This window comes from Culex pipiens, unplaced genomic scaffold, assembly GCF_016801865.2.
Source record: "Culex pipiens pallens isolate TS unplaced genomic scaffold, TS_CPP_V2 Cpp_Un0070, whole genome shotgun sequence".
Taxonomy (NCBI): Eukaryota; Metazoa; Arthropoda; class Insecta; order Diptera; family Culicidae; genus Culex; species Culex pipiens.
Genome location: NW_026292887.1, coordinates 13,153 through 34,006, shown reverse-complemented (window position 1 = coordinate 34,006; position 20,854 = coordinate 13,153). Strand labels below are relative to the sequence as shown.

The 20,854-nt window shown below is 38.7% G+C and overlaps 1 long non-coding RNA gene and 1 pseudogene across 1 annotated transcript; one reads left to right on the top strand and one right to left on the bottom strand.

Moving 5' to 3' along the window:
* The first annotated feature begins 3,428 nt into the window (after window positions 1–3,428).
* Window positions 3,429–11,348, top strand: LOC128093776 (MYG1 protein-like; annotated as a pseudogene).
* Window positions 11,349–12,317: 969 nt separating this feature from the next.
* LOC120427656 (uncharacterized) lies at window positions 12,318–14,069 on the bottom strand. Its single transcript, XR_005606938.2, has 4 exons — window positions 13,518–14,069; window positions 13,260–13,453; window positions 12,989–13,201; window positions 12,318–12,927 (listed from the first exon to the last, which is right to left on the bottom strand). It is a non-coding gene; the product is annotated as an uncharacterized LOC120427656 (long non-coding RNA).
* Between the last annotated feature and the right edge of the window lie 6,785 nt (window positions 14,070–20,854).

Here is a 20,854-nt window from a genome sequence, read left to right as displayed (position 1 = left end):
TCCATGGGCAATGCAAATCGATTTTAAGTCTACAGTTGATAGTTTTACACTGTGGAGATCTTTATCGGTCGGACGGAATAAACGATTACTTAAGCGGTTTTCAAAATCAAATCAAAATCAAATTATTCGCTCTACAGCATTGCCTTGGCGTTCTCGATTGCGAGATTCCTACTCGAAACTAAGTGTCCGAAGGCTTGATTGTTGAGGCAATTGCAAACCTCTTTTTACACCTTAGCTTCCATCCGACCCGGGATTCGAACTGACGACCTTTGGATTGTTAGTCCAACTGCCTACCAGCGACTCCACCGAGACAGGACCCAGGGAGACGACTCCTACACCTGGACTGAGCTAACGACCTAACCTTTTTAGGTTAGTCCGGGGCCAACATTTACTTCCCTTCCGACGGAAGGCAAATCTCGTCTCGAAAAATGCCACCGGGACCGTCTGGGATCAAACCCAGGCCGACTGGGTGAGAGGCAATCACGCTTACCCCTACACCACGGTCCCGGCGGTTTTAGTTAAACTAATTTTATTGTTAATCCGAGAGCGATTATCGCGACGTGTGTAACGGTTCGTCGCTGCGACACTTCTTGTCCTGACAGCTCGCGCATCCGTGCGGTTGTTTTGGTGAGGCCGTCAAGGGGTGCGCCGATGCCACAACACCTTTCAAGGTATATTTTTTTAGAGTACGCACTTGATAAAGAAAGCAAGCCAAAGCCCAGTCAAATCAATCCGAATTCTGAAACGGAATCTAGTTAGAATCGTACACAAATTCCGTTTCAAACGCAACAACCGGTTCGAACACGGAACCGGTTGTTGCGTTTTAAACGGAATTTGTATACGAATCCATACGGCAGTACCCAGTCAAATCAATCCGAATTCTGAAACGGAATCTAATTAGAATCGTATACAAATTCCGTTTCAAACGCAACAACCGGTTCCGTGTTCGGACCGGTTGTTGCGTTTGAAACGGAATTTGTATACGATTCTAATTAGATTCCGTTTCAGAATTCGGATTGATTTGACTGGGTATTGTCGCCGCGGCACTAAACCGAATTGAGCGAGTTTAACTCTCGCGACGATTTTCTGTCGCGAAATATCTGTCAAGCTGTTTTGAATCAGTGTGTTAGCTTTTTTTGTTCTGATCGAGATAAAAACTAAATCTTCTAACAATTATTTTATCTTTAAAAAAACAGTTAACATATATTTAACCTTATAAAGATTTCAGGAAACTTTGCCATTTTATTTAATTCAACAGAAAAAAAAACTATATTTTACTTATTTTTCAAGCAGGATAATCATTTGAAAGTTTCAAGCTCTGACTAATCTCTATGATATTTTTTACATTTTGTCACCTTTTTTTAAATAAAATAAGAAATTGAAATCAAATAGCAAAAACCATTTTTTCTTTATTTCTCAAGCAAGGAAATCAGTGAAGATTGTTTAGCTCTAAATGCTCTCTATGGAAATTTGCTATTTTATTACCTGTATTCTATTTTTTTTTTCAAGCAAAGGAAATCAGTGAAGAGTTTTTAGCTCTAAATGCTCTCTATGAAAATTGGCCATTTTATTAACTGTTTAAAAAATCAGGCAAAGAAATCAATGAAAAGTGTTTAGCTCTAAATGCTCTTTATGGAATTTTGCCATTTTGTTACCTTTTTTAAAAAAAAAATAGCATTCGTAATTTAATTTAAAAAAAAAAACATTTCTTTTCAATTATTTTCAAGCAGGGAAATCATAAAAGAGCAATAAAATGGCAAAATTCCATTGAGAGCATTCAGAACATAAACATTTCACTGATTTTCTTGCTTGAAAAATAAAAAAAAATATTTAGAATACAGGTAATAAAATGGCAAATTTCCATAGAGAGCATTTAGAGCTAAAAACTCTTCAATGATTTCCTTGCATGAGAAGTAAAGAAAAAAAGGTTTTTTTTTTCTATTTTATTTCAATGGCTAAATTTATTTTAAAGATAGGCAATAAAATTGAAAAAAATCCATAAAGAGCATTTAGAGCTTTAACTCTTCACTGATTTCCTTGGATTTTTCTTATTTTATTTCAATGGCAATTTTTATTTTTAAAAAAATCAGGTAATAAAAAAAGCGAAATTTCCATAGAGAGCATTTAGAGCTAAGAACTCTTTACTGATTTCCTTTGTAAGAAAAATAAAAAATATTTAGAATACAGGTAATAAAATGGCAAATTTCCTTAGAGAGCATTTAATGCTTCAAACTCTTCACTGCTTTCCTATGTTTGAAAAATAAAAAAATATTAAGAATACAGGTAATAAAATGGCAAATTTGCATAGAGAGCATTTAGAGCTTCAAACTTTTCACTGCTTTCCTATGTTTGAAAAATAAAAAAATACTTAGAATACAGATAATAAAATGGCAAATTTCCATAGAGAGCATTTAGAGCTAAAAACTCTTCACTGATTTCCTTGCTTGAGAAATAAAGAAAAAATGGTTTTTGCTATTTGATTTCAATTTCTTATTTTATTTTAAAAAAATGTAAAAAAATATCATAGATATAGTTAAAGCTTGAAACTTTCTAATGGTTATCTTGCTTGAAAAGTAAGGAAAATATTATTTTTTTCTGTTAAATTAAATAAAATGGCAAAGTTTCCTGAAATCTTTATAAGGTTAAACATATGTAAACTGATTTTTTTTAAATCAAAGTAATTGTTAGAATATTTAGTTTTTATTGATTTAACTTGCGTATTTGAAATTGTTTTTTTTATCTTAATTTGTTGTACGAAACTTGTAATTTTGTTAAACATTTGTTTTGTCAAGACAAACATAAAAATAGCTGTAAAATAATTTTATCGTTTCTAATCTTAATTACTTACCAGTACAATAAAAAGAATTTAATTTTATAAATTTGTATAATTTTATCTGAAATTTCTTTCAGCCATCCAGACGAGAGCATTTAACATAAAAACTCTCTATGAACACTTTGCTATACTAGTTTTCACTTCAGACGATCTCTACCAAACATGCCTCATATTACCTGTGCCTACGACGCGGTCGCTTTGTGTTTGTCGCAAGCAGTGTTTATTATAAAAATAGTGTTTATTTTTTATTTCGGTATCTATTGAAGATAGAGCTTTGGTCGAGGGGGATGACACTTCGCGATTTGGTTAAAATCGCACCAAATCGCATCAAATTCCACCTTATTCGCTCATCGCCCCTTCATCGTGGTTGTTTTTTGCTCATCGCGGCAAATCGCGCCAGATCGCGCCCATCGTGCTCATCGTGGTCAGATCGTGCTCGAATGAAAATTTTTGTTCAAGCAGTCAGGGTTGCCATGAAATATTCTTTCTTGCAGTTTTCTGTGAAACTAGCCGCACTGTAAAATGTTTATTTTGATGTATTCGAGCAGTCAAAAATAAAAATAAACAACGAATGTGGATTCGGATTCGAGTGAAAATGAAGAGTCTGTTGATTTTTGCCCTGCTGGTTCTGCTCACCGTGGACGGTGGTTCCCGGTTGATGGCCCACTCCGCCGCGGAGGATGAGTTGAACGTGGAGGTTGAAGGAGAGGACGCGTCGGTGACGGGCCAGGCTGAGGAAACGGACGATTAGCCGGAAACGACGAACTCTCGCGACGCTGATACGTTCCTGTTGTTTACCAGTCCGCTGCACTCGGTTGAATCTGGTTCGCAGTTCGAGCTTCCGGCCGGCTACCCATTTGAGTTCCTGGTCGGATTCGACAACAAAGGAAGCAATGATTTCATCATGGAAACCGTCCAGGCATTGTTTCGCTATCCGATGGACTTCAACTACTTACTCCAAAACTTCTGGGCCATCGCGAACAACCGCGAAATCAAGCTTGGCCACGAGGCGACATTTCGTACTCGTTTCCGTCAGAATCATTCGCCGGACGTCCGTTCGGGCTTAACATTGCGTTGAACTACCGCGACGCCAGCGGATACCGTCTCGATCATCAAGGTCGACGAAGGCCTGGACGGCGAAACGTTCTTCCTGCACGTGTTCCTGGCCGCAGTCGTCGTGCAGCTGCTCTTCCTCGGCCAGCGGTTCCTTGGTTCGTAAGGCGGTGTTTGACCCGGCAAAGAACCGGTACGATCATCACCAGGCGAGTTTTCAGGAGACGCTGAACTCGCTGAGGCCGGAGGTTAAGGTAAAGCGGGAGATTCGGTTGAGTTCAACTGGGTTGATACCTGCTTTGGGGAGGAAGTGATTCGGAAGATTTTGGAGTGGAACTCGATTGCGAATCCGGAGGAGGAGTTGGTTCGTGGGGTTTATCGCAAGTTGTACGACACGTTGATCGCTGAGTTGGATGGAATTGATAACGGCGTTCCGATGTTTTAGGGTGTGCCCAAGTACACGAGTACCCGCGTGAGGCACTTCAATCCGGCTTGGAATGCGACGGCGGACGACGTCGAAGACGTGGCCAAGCGCTTTGAAAAGGCCAAAGCTTACGTCGCCGCGGAGTTCATCAACAAGGTGCTTTACTACGCGAACCGTTGGTGGCCGGCACGGGCCATCGTGGAAAAGGCCGTCCAGAATCGAGTCGAGGTGCACTTTTGCCCCAGTAAGGAGCACCTGTACGAGCTGGAGGGCGAGCACGGAATCGGCGGGCTGCCCAAGTACGTCATCTACTTCAAAAGGCCGAACGATTGGCGCGTGATCTGCGTCCCGCTGAAAATGGCCAGCTTTGTGTGCCGCAAGTAGCGTGGCAAGCGAGACAATAAGCTGGAGGAGGTCTCTGGCACCGAGGGAGCGAACTTTTGCCACCAGACGGGCTTCAACGTGGGAAACAGGACGCGTGAGGGTTGCGCTGCAGATTTCCGTGGTCAGTCTGGAGGAGAAGGAGGAGTGAGGGATATTGAAAAACAACGACAAGCGCAAGCAATCGCCGACGATGCCCAAGAAACCGGAACCACCAACCCCATGGACGTCGACTTCGTAGTGGATTGCCGCGGAGACGCTCAACAAAATCCAAAACTCCTTTAAACGGTGACAAAATGTCCCACAAGCAGAGCCCCCGGCAGCGAAGAGCGAAGCGGGCCATCAGAGACGACTAAAGCCGACCTGGCCCTCCAGAGTGGCGTCCTCGTGATAGCACGGGATCACGGACCGCAATATTTATTGAAAATAAATAATAATAACAAGTTGACTTAATAAATACACGAATTTAAAAGGAATCGCACAGATTTATTCCATCCCGACGGTGCACAGTATTCGGGCGTTGCTATTCATGATGATTCCCTCGTCGGAAGTGATCTGAAGATGAAATAAATCAGGTTGAAGTCATGGTATAGATTTGCGCCAGGATGTTACAGGTAAGACCTACCATCTCGTTCAGAATGGCATACAAGACGGCCATCTTGTCGACATCCGGTCGATGGTGAACGCGTTCGGTCCCAGTTAAGTCCATCTTCTACGACTGGAGGAGCTTCTTCTGTTTGCAATGATTTTTCATAAACAGTCGTTTGTCCTCTTTGGTAAGTAAGCCTTGGGAAATGAGTTGAGTGCCAAATTTGACCCAGATTTCGCGGCACCTTTCGGGGAATGCTTTGAGGTAGTGGAGAAGGTCGCAGGAGAAGCTCTGGAAGACTGCCTCCGTGTAGACGGTGTTGCCGCGCTGCGTGAGCCTGAACCTGAACAACCTGATACCTCAAGTTTCTACTGAATGCGCGGCTGCTGCTCCAAACTGGTGTCTTCCTGGGTGGTCAAACCTTTCCTGTGGTATCAAACCGATTCCACTGGGTCGGCAACGGCAATTCTTGGCCGATCACTTGTACTTGTACTTGTACCTCGGCGATTCACTCAAACCTCTCGTAGATGGTTTCCCGCGAGCCGTCCGCCACCTCCGACGAACCATCCTCTCGAGCGACTCCGCAGCTGAAGCTTGTCCGAGATCTGATAGTTCGGGTCAAATGTATCAGATGGCCAGCCGCGGCCGCTGCCTGCCGAAAATCACACTCTTCGGCGTCGGCCAGGTCGTTTTCGATTGGCGACGACTTCCCTGACGTCACCAGCTGGTTCTGGTTGCCGGACCATCGTGTCTTGCAGAACGAGTTCATGCCGATTAGGTTTACGTACGCGTACGCATACAGCTGAGATTACCCGCTATTTCCTGATGATTTTTAAAGAGTCGTTTTTAGATTTAGCAAGATAATTACTCTGTTAACTTGCTTACCTGCAGGGCAATCGGGATGTCGTCCGGCGCCACCACCAAAACGTCCCCCGGGTTGAGCGTCCCGAGCGACTAGTTCAGATAGGGTAGATTTCGCCGATGCACTTCGACATGGTTTCGTTCTCCGACTCGTTCTTCATGTCGTGCGCTCCAGCCTTGTGCTGAATGATATTGGACACGTGCTGGTGCAAACTGGACAAACTCGCGTGGGTGTGGGCAGTAGGTCCGACCAGAATTCGTGCATGACCTCGCAGAAGATTCGCAACAGATCGACCATTTCGGCGTCTGAAAAGTGTGCAAACAAGAAGAGCGAGAATGTTAATTACGACAGTCAAGTGGCGCCGGGCTCGCAGCGACAGAGCACGTGTGAGTCCTCAATGTTGGGCAGTCCTTTACCACTGGGCGGTGGCAATGACTGAGCGGTGGGGACCTGAGAGGGTTCATCATGAACTGTTGCGCGATCCTCTGCAGGCCATTTTGGTTGCAAAGCATCTTCAGGGCCAGGTGGTTGGGCAGGTTCTCGTGCTCGGAATTGATGCTGCTGCTATTTCCACTAGCCGTGGCCACCGTTACAGCTGCTCCAAGCGGTACAGTCGAACCACTTCTGTTGTTGATACTGGTTGTGTTGCCTCCACCTCCGCCACTCGAGCTCGTGCTGCTTCTGGCCGGGCTGCTTCTTTCCGAGATAACACTGCTAGTTCCATCGGAAACCTTCTGCTCTGGTACCTCGTGGGGCACTGCTCGTGGCCGCCGGCGTGGATGCAAAACCACCGATACTACCGGCCGGCTCGAGCGATTGTGCGTCCAGCTAACTGATTAGGTGGTTCGTAGTCTGGATGACGTTCGCCGACACTGATGTGACGACGTAGGAACCATATTGTGTTGGTCGCTGTCGCCACCTTAGGCTTGGATTTGGTACTGGTCTGGGACATGGATGCTTCTGCGAACACCATAACCTGGGGGAAGGAGGCATGGAAGGCAGGGGATCGGGTTGGATTTGGGCTCGAAGACTGCGATTTCCGCGACGACTTCCGGCACAGGAACCTCATCTGGGGCGTCGACATGGGATGTCGTTCGGCTGGCGAATCGACAGCGGCGACTTCCTCGCCATGCACAGGGGTCATTCCGGCTTGGTCTTCTTCGGCGGCGGTCGTCGTGGCGGCAGTTTCGGTTGTCTCCAAGCTGCTCCAAGCGGTATAGCCGGACCACTTCTGTTGTTGCTACTGTTCGTTGTCGTGGTGTTGCCTCCACCTTTACCACTCGAGCTCGAGCTGCTTCTGGCCTGGCTGCTACTTCCATCGGAAACCTTCTGCTCTGGCACCTCGTGGCACTGCTCGTGGCCGTACTGGTTGCGGTCGTGGCCGCCGGCGTAAATGCAAAACCATCGACAGAAGCTGGCGAATTGACAGCGGCGATTTCCTCGCCTTTCACAGGGTTATTCCGGCTTGGAATTCTCTTCGGCGAAAATTCTCGCAGCCGCCGTCCTTCTCCCTTATGGCGGGCTTCCGGTCTCGTTCTTGATGAACGAGAAACTTTGGACGGACCAGGTTTTTATAATCCGGTAGAAAATTTATCCTCCAACAGCCACTTTTTCCACGTGTTTTGTATTTTGTTTTGATTTTCTCTTCCACTGCTCGAATCTAATTTCAGCAAGACCTGTCATTTGGTTGCTGTCAAACTGATTCGAGCAGTGTAAAGCTCACATCGCGCGATTTTTCTACATCGCGCTCACATCGCGATGAAATCGTGCCAGATCGCGGTCATTCTTGGCAATCGTGGCAGATCGCGTTCATCGAAGGTCATCGCAGTTGAATCGCAAGCTCATCTCGGGAGTGTCATCCCCCTCGGCTTTGGTTCCTTCGAGAGAGTTGTTCATTTTTGGTAGTTGAGCAACTTTGTCGAAAACAAAAATATTCTATATCTTGTATCTTAGGAAATAAATAGTTTTTTCTTGTTTTGCACAACTAAAATCAATCAAATTGTAATGACGTCTAAGACAATAACATAGAACCAAGGGGTAGGACAGTGAGTAACTGAGTGACTCAAATTCTCAAATTGACTCAATGTTACTCAAAGTTACTCAATTTTTCTCCTGAACGATTTTAAACCAGGTTACGGAATGATTGAATGTACATTTTGACAGATGTGCGTGTTAACAAAAATGTTTGGTTAGGACATATTTTTCAGCTCGAAATCTGCCGAGATGCTGCGCAAGTTCCGCTATTTTGAGTTGATTCCGCAGTGGACGAAACCATTCCGGAGTGATAACCCGGCGACGATGATGCAGTTCCAAGGAATGGTGCGGCTCGAGATCGTCAAATGCGGCCACGAGGCGTTTCTCAACATGGTGGCAAGCTGGCTCCCGCAAACTCAACCGCTCCGACTTTGGCTCCGACATTGCTGGTGACCAGTTGGCAGTAAATTGTGGCCTACCGGGGGCTACACCCATTGCGGCTACTGATAGTTCTCCTAGGCGCTTTGGAAATAGCAACTTTCCGGTGGAACAAAGGAGAGCGGCCCAAATTTTAAGTTCAAGGTTGGAACCTGTCTTGGACGGCTTCTGTAACTTGGCCAAACTCAAAGCTGTTTATCGAACGAATCGCCAACCGTCGTAACACGCCGTCAATACCCACAACGTCTGGCCAAAATGATCGATCAAAAGAACTTCCCGAAAAGGCGAATCATCCCGATCGAGATGAGATCACCTTTGGCGTCCGGCAATGGCTGGTCACTTGTGGTGCTGTGCCAAGGAAACGCGACGCTGGTCACCGGTACGATTGAAGACTGAATATTACAAGGAATATTACATATCGGATGAACCATGGGTCAATAAGCTTGTTGCTATGGTAGTGTTCCGGAACCTGGAAATTATTGCCCCGAGAGAAGGTGCTTTTAATTGGGATATGCATTAAAAGATTAATGATTCTTATTAAATTATACTTAGTTTTATTTTAAAGTGAGTGATTTACATTGTAAGACGTTGATGCTTGTCTCTGTTTCTCAATGACCATCGTTGACCTTCGCGCTGTTCTAACCATTTTGTTTTCTTCCGCCTCAATGAACATATTCGCCAGAGCTCCAGGTCAAATTGGTCCAACTTGTTTTGAGTACGGTCGGTGGCGTTGGCCCGCTTTTTCCGCGTCGAGCTCGGGTTGCGAATTATGGTTAGCCTTCTCCTTATCCGTTTCCTTGCCGATCTTGATCATAATTACCTGCTAAAACCGTCACTCTTCCCGATGGCTTTTATCGGTAATTTCATTCTCCTACAGAGTAAAAGAGAGCTTAGCTATTTTAATGTCAAGTTTGGCAAATAAATCTGGCAACGGAGCCGTTACCTTCGACTACGAAACTGTGAGAGCTTCCTGCGGTGACAGTTTCCGATTCCGGACCACCAGTAGCCGATACCTAGCTCTTTCGTGTCGGTTCCAGCAAGGCAGTTCCGGCCAACCATCTGAAAAGAAATCGTGTCCTGTTCTTCTCCCGGTGGAACCTACCACGTCATCCATCGTGGAACGGAATTGCCTACTAGAACCAGGTAACTTGTTCCGTCGATTTAATTGTGGCGCGGAAAAAAATCCGCACGAAATTGTTTTTATGGTGTGCGAACTGCCACTGTCAGATTCGAAATGTCAGTGTCAAAATTCGTTACGTCCTTTGTGAAGATTGAGAAATTCTGAGTAACGAGAGTGGCTCAATTTGACTCAATGTTATTCAAAATGTCTCAAAATCACTCACTGTCCTACCCCTTGCATAGAACCTTTTGGTACCAGCAACTTTCTAGAACAAGTAAACTTTCTAAAACTTATCGTTTTTGAGATATATGCAATTCAATATTATTTTTCCCCATACAGAGCTGGTTCTGTTCGCTGCATACAGAGCTTAGCTCTGTTCTACCATACAGAGCAGGTAAGGAGTTTTTATTGAGCCTGTAGAGCTCGATGCGTCTCTGCTTACCACTGGTCGTGGCCGGCGTCGGTATTGATCAGCACGATAGGGACCTTTGAAAATTGCGAAGGGGTGATGATTGGTTCCTACTTTTCATCTGTGGTCCACGGAGCAATGATTGGGGGTCCTGGTCAATAACAAAGTAGCAGCTACAGGTAGACACCAATGCTATGCTATGCTATATGGACAGTGGGGATAATTTGGACACCCCTTTTAAAAATCACGTTTTCTTCGGATATAAAATTAAAACAGCAATTTAAGTGATAAGGCTAGTACTACCCAAGTAACCAATCAGCACTAAAACAAGTCAGATTGCAGCACTACAAGCGCTTTACCAGCTGTGGGTTACAGCTGAGTTGTTTTGACATCTGCACTAAATGCGCTTTTACAGCTGATATGCAACCTGTTTTGGACTTTATATTTTTGATTTCCAGCTGGCCTCTTCTGTTGTTGATCCAACCCTGCACAAAACGTCAAAAAATTGGGAAAAGCAAAAAATAAGCCGGGACCGTGGTGTAGGGGTAAGCGTGGTTGCCTCTCACCCAGTCGGCCTGGGTTCGATCCCAGACGGTCCCGGTGGCATTTTTCGAGACGAGATTTGTCTGATCACGCCTTCCGTCGGACGGGAAGTAAATGTTGGCCCCGGACTAACCTAAAAAGGTTAGGTCGTTAGCTCAGTCCAGGTGTAGGAGTCGTCTCCCTGGGTCCTGTCTCGGTGGAGTCGCTGGTAGGCAGTTGGACTAACAATCCAAAGGTCGTCAGTTCGAATCCCGGGGTGGATGGAAGCTGAGGTGTAAAAAGAGGTTTGCAATTGACTCAACAATCAAGCCTTCGAACACCTAGTTTCGAGTAGGAATCTCGCAATCGAGACCGCCAAGGCAATGCTGTAGAGCGAATAATTTGATTTTGAAAAAATTTGCTCTCTCCCTCTCTTTCATCTCTCCCTCTTCCGATCTATTTTCGTTTTGTACGCAACTACTTTACCGATGAAGCTGAACCACTGGAAGGAGCCGATTTTTTGTTTGAAATTGAGATGTCGAAGATTCGATGCCAGGAGATGTTGCCGCTGATGAGTGGAAGTTTTCGAGCCTGATCCCGCACGGCCAATGTGGAGATGGTTTAGCATAGCTTGTTTGACATCTACAATTGCTAGTACTTTGCGAGCTTGATTGCGGGACTCAAATTGGGAATTTACTGAGGTGAGCATCGAAGACGGCAGATTCCTCCAGTACCGCCTAGAGAGCCTACACAGAAAAAAATAATCCGGTAAATTTACATCATTTATGATGTACCAAAAGTGCACGTCATTAATGATGCTAATTTACATCAATTTCATTGTAAATTTAAATGACTTCCGACGTAAATATGCCGAACAAACATTGATTCAGAAAATGTAATTTTCCGATGAAATCGACGTAATTTTACCCAAACCATAATTTTTTTTACTCCGTTGAATTTTGAATCTGATGTAAATTTGAAATGCTTCCATAGCTCAACATTAGCGTGGCTCACGGATATATGAAAAAGACAAAAGTGTTCAATTCCAAACGCCTCGACCGGATTTTTGTAGCAATATGGCCCCAGAACATAGCCTGAAACTTTGAGCGCATTTGGTTAAGGTTTAGTACTTCCACCATTGACCTGAAGTTAGTATGGAACTTTTAAAGATTTACTATGGGAAATTTTCACTTTTAACCTCTTCTTAGATAAAGTTTCCCAAAACCCAATCAAATTTTCTTATTCTCAAGTTTCTTATAGGTTTTGATCCGGGGAACAACTTTGTAGAACATCGCAAAGCGCTAGGAATTGATCCTGAAAAGATACAGGATATTTTTTGGAGCCAGGAATTTTTTTTTAACGTGCTCTAAAAACTTGCCTGTATCTTTCCGGGATTAATTCCTAGCGCTTTGTGATGTTCTACAAAGTTGTTCCCCGGATCGAAACCTATAAGAAACCACTACTTTGAGAAAAATTCATAGGGCATAGGAAAATATACTCGAAGAAGTGTTAAAAAGTTGAAAATAAATAAATTAAATTTATTGAAATTTCTGTATAACTTCAGGTCAATGGTGGAAGTTCTAAACCTTAACCAAATGCGCTCAAAATTTCAGGCTATGTTTTGGGGCCATATTGCTATACAATTCCGGTTGAGGCGTTCGAAATTGAACACTTGTGTCTTTTTCATATATCCGTGAGCCACGCTACTCAACATTGCTCGAAATGACGTACTTTTGTTACAATTTCTATCCAATTTAAGCACTTCAGGACATTTTTTAATAAGGGCCAATAAACAAATGAGAACATTGTGTGTATCCCGCTTAATCCGAGAAGGTGTGAGGGCAATGTGAGGGGGATAAACTCAATGTTTACATTTGTTGATTGGACTTTACCAAAAAAGTTTGAAAAAAGTTGATTTTGATCAAACTATACTTATTATTGGCCAGAATAGACAAAAGTAAATCATTCCAAACTACAGTAGGCTAAAAGCTTGAAAAATTGCATCAGACTTAAAACTCAACGGAGTAATAAATATTTAGTTACACTATGAACAGGCAAATTGTGATTTTACCTTTGCGGAATTTATAAATCTGGAAAACTTGTAATACTTACAAATGCGTAAGTGCAGATCCTATAACGTCCTTATTTCCTTTGGTATGTTGGCCCGGATGATGTTTGCCGATACGCCCACCTACTTCAGATCTCCGTGCCCATTTCCGTGGCCAAGATGATCTGCTACCGGCACAGCTTCCCGACCAAATGCTTAAATATAGACTAGTCGAAAGGTCTTGGCGCTGGTCTAAGGCCACCGCAAACCGGGAGCTGCAACAAGCCAAAATATTAATTCAGCACTTCAATCTAATGTCGTCAAAAACCATCCCACCTAAGAAACTGGAACCGGAAGCACTAGGCAGCGTCGCGAGTTCCTTCGTCGGAGAGCGCGTAGTCACTAACGCATGTTGGCATGCCCAGCGATCCAGCGTTGCCACTGGTCGTGGCGAAAACTATCGTATTGTAGCAAGATTTTGACGACATCTACGGTCAGATGTAGATTTGTTTACCTTCCTGATTCGTGATGAAAAATTCAGTGGGCAACCTGCATAAAAAAAAACTAAATGTAGACTAACAAATGGAAAGGATCAACCACAACTTACCAGCAATGAACCTAACTGAGTGCGATCCCCTTGGGCAGCTTGTGCAGCGGTATTAATCCTTTTGTTTGTTCCGGAAGTTTATATTATTCCCCTTCTCGGCAGCGTACCTTGCCACAGATCGTTCACATCATCTCCGCTCTCGGACCAGCTGCGCTGGGGTATTTTTTTGTAGAGCCTTGCAGCAGCGACAAAATCTGGTCGGATGGTAATGCATCTCACTTTCTATAAAATATTCATAAAAATAACATAATTTCTTACCTTAAAACGTCCAAGAATGAAGCAAAAGTAGAAGTAACAACACTCATCCATCATTTTACAGCTTGATCAGAGATAAGTTGGTCACTGTGAACACCCGATGACGATCTGATCAGCGGTGACGCTTTTGGCATTAGTAAGCCAGAACACAATCCGCAACAGGAAACAAAAAGCCGCAGCCGGTTCCGGCGCGTATCGACTAAACTCCGGGTCGGAATTTCATTTTGACCAGCAGCAGGCTCACGACGAGAGTGTTGTTTTGATTTAAATGTCATCTTTGACCCCAATGACATTGAACAGCAATAGACTGGCTTGGTGCTGTCGGAGTCGTCGGAGTTGAGTGATGTGCACAACTTTCCAAATGGGCGTAGAATTAAAAAAGTGATGTCTAACCAATGTCTAATTAGGTTTTTACCCTAAATTGGGGATAGTTAATTTGTTATATTTTGCCAAAGAAAAAAGGAAGTACAGATTTGATAGCTTCAAGTATGTTTCAATTAGGCTGTTACAAATATTTTTCAAAGTTTAAAAATCTTTCCAATTGAGTCTGTGGGAAGGGAGGGGGGGGGGGGAGGGAGGTTGAGTCATACAAAAATTCAGAAATGTGCATGACCCAATCTCCTGCGTGATGGCGATACAATTTAATTTCATTTTATTTTTTATTTTTAAGAATACTCAATGCATGTAATAAAATGGATAGCTGTTTGAAATAAGGATGCTAAAATATTAAGCAAATTAAGCAAAACTACTTGAAAGGACGTGCAAAATCTCTTTATTCTTTTTCTGTCCACATATACATTATTTTTTGGCGAGGTCATTTAAAAAAAAGACCTCGTTAAAAAATAATGTATATGTGGACAGAAGAAGAATAAAGGGATAGTTTGCACGTCCTTTCAAGTAGTTTTGCTTAACAAAAGGAAAGAATCGTGGAAAATATCTTGGAAAATATGCAATGTTCAAAAATATTTTCGATTAATTTGAAAATTCTTACCAAATTCTGATTCTATTTGTCTATGAAACGGATTTGGTTGGAGAAAGTATTTATACAAACTTTTGGTTTTGACATAACCGTGTAAGTAAACTCCGACACTTTTGATATTTTCCGTAGTAACTTTTCAATAGGTGGAAACCTTGAATGTAAACAAACAGTCTTTCCCTTTTGCTCTAGTGACAGTTCACATTGAGTGTGAGTGGGATAGGCTGCTTGCTCATATCCAACGTTTCGCCTTATTGAAAATTTATACCGATTCTCTCCAAAAATAGCATAAAAATAATAATAAACATTGAGAAGAAGTGCTCAAAAACCAACGATCGTCTCGAGCGCTACCTTACCGGGAAGGAATCTGTTGTCGGTCGTGGACATTCCCACTGCGGGCATCTGGCGAAAGATTGTTGGAGCAAACTCGTATCCGGCCATTCAACAGTACGAAAGAACACCTTAGCTCATCTTGGCCTCCAAGCTCTGTACACCGGTTCTCTAATCAAAACAAAGACAGTTTACCGGGCCGCTGATCAACCTTTGACATCGTGCTGAAGTATCTAAAAAATGCCGGAAGCTCCAGCGGCATGACCGCCGTTAAAGATCCGGCCTATGAACCCGCTGCCAGGAGGATGCTACCACTTGAAACCTTTCAAATGTACGGCAGTGCTGGGTGCTCGAATGTAATGCCGAAAACTTGGTTAACTTCAGCTTTAAAACTTGCTACAGGTATAGATCCGGGTCTTACAGGCCGCTAGAGCCCGGGACCAGCATAACAAGTCTAGTTCTTCCTTGGTGCATCTTCCAGAACGATTGATTTGGTGCAGATCGTTCCGACGACGAAAAAAATAAACAACAATAGATGCAGCCCTTGCGAACCCTGGAGAGCCAGGAAAAAAAGTTTTACTCCAATTATTGTTTGTTTACTTTAGTAAACATTGTTGCAACAAACCTGAATTATTGTTTTTTTCTGTTAAAATCCAGCATTTGAAGTGAAAACAATAACACCTCACTGCGCACCAAACATTAAACTGATTTGTTTTCATCTTGTGCTTGAGCTGTCATTCGTAATGCAAGCATAAAATTTAATTTTGAAAATTTTACATCAGAAGTTCATTTACATGCTCTTTATATTTTAAAATTCTTGATTTGCCAAAACAAAAAGTTGTATTTACATGCGATTCATAGTTTACATTGAATCTGATTTTACATGAAGGTTGATTAAATGCTAAACACCGTTTTAAATTGAATTTCAAATTTACATTGAGCATGTTTACGTTCAAAACATGAGGGCTTTTGTTAATTTGATTTGGTTAACCGCGGTGGATTTTCTTGAAATAATTCGAACTGTCAAAAATCCACCAAAACATCTACCACATTGATCACACAAAAAACTGTGGTAGAAAAGTATCCACCGGTAGATCCTTTGGTGGATTTTTGACAGTTCGAATTATTTCAAGAAAATCCACCGCGATTAACCGAATCAAATTAACAAAAGCCCTATGGTTTCAGTGTTGGGTAAATTTACATTTTTTTTCTGTGTATATGGAGAGGCGAAATGTCACTCTCAGGGTTCCAATCGAACTGTCAAATCGGGGTTCCAATCGAGCAACAACCCACATAGAAAAATGGGCGGAAAACGGCCAAAAAGCGGGGACGTTTTGCCTGAAAGCGGGCCCGATTTTCAGCACGCTTTTTCCCCTCGTTGTGGCCTTTTTCGTGCCAGAATGCAACATTTAGGCGGGCGTTACGCATTTTGGCCGAGCTGTTACGCCCGTCTGTGGCACGCTTCTGGGCACATTTTGACCACGATAACGGGCAAAAAAACGATGGCGGAACGGGGCGCATTTTGGGGGTGCTTCTTCTTCTTTAGTATTTCCGGATTCAGTTTAGAGCGGTTAGGGTGATCAATACAAATAGGGTGACAAAAAAACAAAACAGATTAAAATATTTATTCAAAGAGTTCTTGAAATTACAATAAAAGCCACTAAACCTATTTAAAACTAGCTTATATAAATAAAAGTTGAATTAATATGTTTAAATAAATTTAAACTGGTCCTATTGTTTTAAATAACTGAATTTGATAAAATTATTTTACTAAACTTACCAAAATAGATTCAATAACTTTAAATTAGTAGTAATTATTAAAATTTAGTTGAAGTTAGGAAGTTAGTTTAATGTAGTCAAATACAGTAGAAATCTAGAATCTAGTATATTTTAGTTAAATTTATTTTATTTAAGTAGAATTGAGTTAAATTGATGTGAATTAATTAAAATATAGTTAAATTTGATTAAATTTAGTTAAACTTATTTGAATTTAGCTAAATTTAGTTACATTAAGAATAATTTAGTTAAATTTAGATAAATTTAGTTGGATTCATATGAATTAATTTAACTCAAGCTACATAAAGTTAAATCAAGTTTAATTAAGTTAAATAGAGCTAAATAAAGTTAAAGGAAGTTAAATACAGTTAAATAAAGTTAAATAAATTCAGATTAATTTAGTTAATTTAAGAAAAATTTAGTTGAAATAAGTTAAATTAAGTAAAATTTAGAAAAAAATAATTAAATTTATTAAAATTTAGTTAAGTTTCGTTTAAAATTAGTAAAATGTAGTTAAATTTAGTTTAATTCAGTTAAATTTAATTTAATTCAGATCAATTTAGTTAAATTCAGTTAATTTTAGCTAAGTTTTGTTAATTTTGGTTAAATTTTGATAATTTTAGATAAGTTCAGTTATAGTAAACTAATTTTAGTTGAATTCAGTTAAACAAAGACAAATATAGATAAATTTGTTAAATTCGTCTAAATATAGTTAGATAAGGTTAAATTTTGTAAAATTTAGTTCAATATAATTAAACATAGTTGAATTTAGTTAAATTTATTTAAATATAAATAAACTTAGTTAAATTAAGTCAAATTTAGTTAATTTTAGTTAAATTTAGTTAAATTCAGTAAAATTTAGCAAAATTCAGTATAATTTCATAAAATTCAGTTAAATTTAGTAAAATGTAGTAAAATTTAGTAAAATTTAGTAAAATTTAGTAAAATTTTGTAAAATTTAGGTCAATAGTTCAGTTAAGTAAATTTTGGTAAATTTAATTAAATAGAGTTTGTTAAGACCAGTTAAAATAAGTTGAATTCAGTTAAACTTTGATAAATTTAGTAAAATTTAGATAAATTAAATAAAATTTGGCTAAATTAAATAAAATTAAATTATATTAAGTTACATGTTGTTAAATTTAGTTCAATAAAGTTGAATTCAGTAAAATTTAGTTAAATAAAACAAAATTAAGTTAAATTTAGTTACAATAAGTTAAATTCAACACAATTTAGTTAAACTAAGTTAAACCTAGTAAAATTTAGTTAAACATAGTAAATATCAGTAACATTTCGTTTATTTTTTAAATTTAGCTTAATTCAGTTAAATTTAGTTTGATTCAGTTACATTTAGTTAGAATCAGTTGACTTTAAATTTAGATAAATTAAGTTAAATTTCACTACATTAAATTAAATAAAGTTGAATTGGGTTTGCTAAGTATAGTTAAATAAAGTGAATTAAGTTCAATTAAAGTAAATTAAGATATATTTAAAATAAGTAAAATTTAGGTAATTAAGTAAAATTTAATTTAGTTTCATAAAATTTCGCTTCATTTATTTCAATTCAGTTAACTTTGGCTAAATTAAGTTATATCAACTAAAAATTAGTTAAACTAAGTTAAATTGAGTAAAATTGTGTTATATATATAATTCAATTTAGATATATTTTGTTAAACTTAGTTAATTTTGTTAAATTTAGTAAAATTCACTAAAATTTAGTAAAATTTAGTTTAATTTAGTTAATTTTCGTAAGATTTATTAAAATTTATTTGAGTTTAGTCGAATTTAGTTAAATTTAGTTAAATGTATGAAGATTTAATTAAATTTAGGTGAATTTAAATATATTAAGTTAAAATAAGTAAAATTTAGTTTGATTAAGTAAAATTTAATTATGTTTCGTAAAATTTCACTTCATTTATTTCAATTTAGTTAACTTCAGCTAAATTAAGTCATATAAAATTAGTTAAACTTAGTAAAATTGACTAAAATTGAGTTAAATATAGTTAAATTTAGTTAAACTTTGTTTAACTTAGTAAAATTTAGGAAAAATTCGCAAAATTTAGTAAAATTTAGTCAAATTTTGAAAGTTTAGTAAAATTTCGTAAAATTTAGTTAATTTTGGCTAGATTTAGTAAAATTTATAAGAATTTAGTCAAATTATTTAAATTTAGTTAAATTTAGTTAGACTTAATCAAATATAGTTGAATTTAGTTACATTTCGCTTAATTTATTTCAATTTTGTTAACATTGGCTAGTTAAGTTAAATTTACTTAAATTCAGTTCAATTTCGTTAAACTTAGTAAAATTTAGTTAAATTTAGCTAAATATAGTTGATTTTAGTTAGATTTGGTTAAAATTACTAAAATTAAGTTAAATTTACTAATATTTAGTTAAATTTATTTGGATTTAATTAAATTTAGTTGAATTTTGTTACATTTAGTCCAAATAAGTCAAATTAAGTTAGATTAGGTAAAATTTTATTAAGTTTCATAAAATTTCCCTTTATTCAGTTCAATTTAGTTAAATTTAGTAAAATTTAGTTAAATTGAGTTATAGTTGGTTACATTTAGTTATAATTAGTTAAGCTTAGTTAAATTTAGTTAGATTATTTAAATTTAGTTGAATTTAATTAGATTTAGTTAAAATATGTAAAAATTAGTTAGAATAAATAAAATTGAATTTAGTTTCGTAAAATTTCGCTTAAATTATTTCAATTTAGTTAACTATGGCTAAATTAAGTTATATTAAGTTAAAATTAGTTGAATTGACTTAATTTGTATTATAATTAGTAAAATTTTAGTTATATTTAGTTAAACTTTAGTTACATTTGATCAAAATAAGTTAAATTAAATAAGATTAATTAAAATTCAATTAAGATAAATAAAGTTATATTCAATAAATCTTAGTAAAATTTTATAAAATTTAGTTGAATTGAGTTATATTTAGTTAAATTTAGTCATATTTAGTTAAACTAAGTTAAATTTAGTAGAATTTAGCTAGATTTATTTAAATTTAGTTTAATGTAGTTACATTTAGTAAAATTTTGTTAGATTGAATAAAATTGAATTAAGTTTCGTAAAATTTCGCATAATTTATTTCAATTTAGTTAACTTTAGCTAATTTAAATAATATTTAGCTAAAATTTGTGAAATCAAGTTAAATTTGGTTAAATTGAGTTAGATTTAGATACATTTAGTTAAATTTAGTTAAATTAAGTTGAATTTAGTTAGATTTAATCAAATTTAGTTGAATTTAGTAACATTTAGTGAAATTTAGTTGAATTTTGTAGTGTTTAGTTAAATTTAGTTAAATTTATTTAAATTTAGTTTATTTAAAGTTAAAATAATAAAATTTAGTTAGAATAAGTATTTTTCAATTTTAGTGAAATTTCGTTTAATTTATTTAAATTTAGCTAAATTTGGCTTAATTAAGTTATATTGAGTTAAAATTAGTTAAATTCAGTAATATTTAGTTGAATTTGGTTGTTAAGGCGCAGGTCAAATGTGACCAACCAAATTTTGTCGTGTCCAACGAATTGATCAATGATCGCGATCACGCACACACTAATTACCACACATTAGCCTACATAATTGGCCTGCGGCCCTTTTGTTTTAAGATTTCTATCATTCCAATAAAGCCAACCGAAGAGAGTACAACTTAGACTCTATCGCGAACAATAAAGTTAAGTGCACATCTCGTCGCGCCTTTTTGTACTACCCAAGCCGTACTTTTTTAGTAGTTTTGATCGCGACTAGAACCGCGGAAAGAATTCGAACGATCACTTTAAGCCACCTACAATCCGGCGAATCAGTGCACAAACATTTTTATGGTCCTTCGAGGACCGGATTGTAACAACCGTTTTCGCCGAAAAAGTGATCTTGCTGGTGACGCTATCACCGAACACGTTGCTGATTGATTGCTGTGGCCCTCTTCGACGTCGATCTCCAGCATCGGCGTGACCTGTTCCTGCCTCGTCGTGGGACACCGACGGCCTGCAGCATCTTCGAGACGCCCGTGGAGCACAGCGAAGGAGCATCTACGAACGAGATCAAGCCATCCTCCACAACGCGCGCTCGGCGGCGTCGCTCGGGTATAGCACAATAGGCTGGTAGCGTGAGTACACCCACAAGGGAAGTGCACTTTTTTACTACAAAAACTAAAAGTTGCATGCGAAATTCGAAACATTTGCGATTTTGGGAAAATTTGGGAAAATTGGACTTTGGATTTTCCAAATTAAACGTGGGATTGCGACATCTACAAA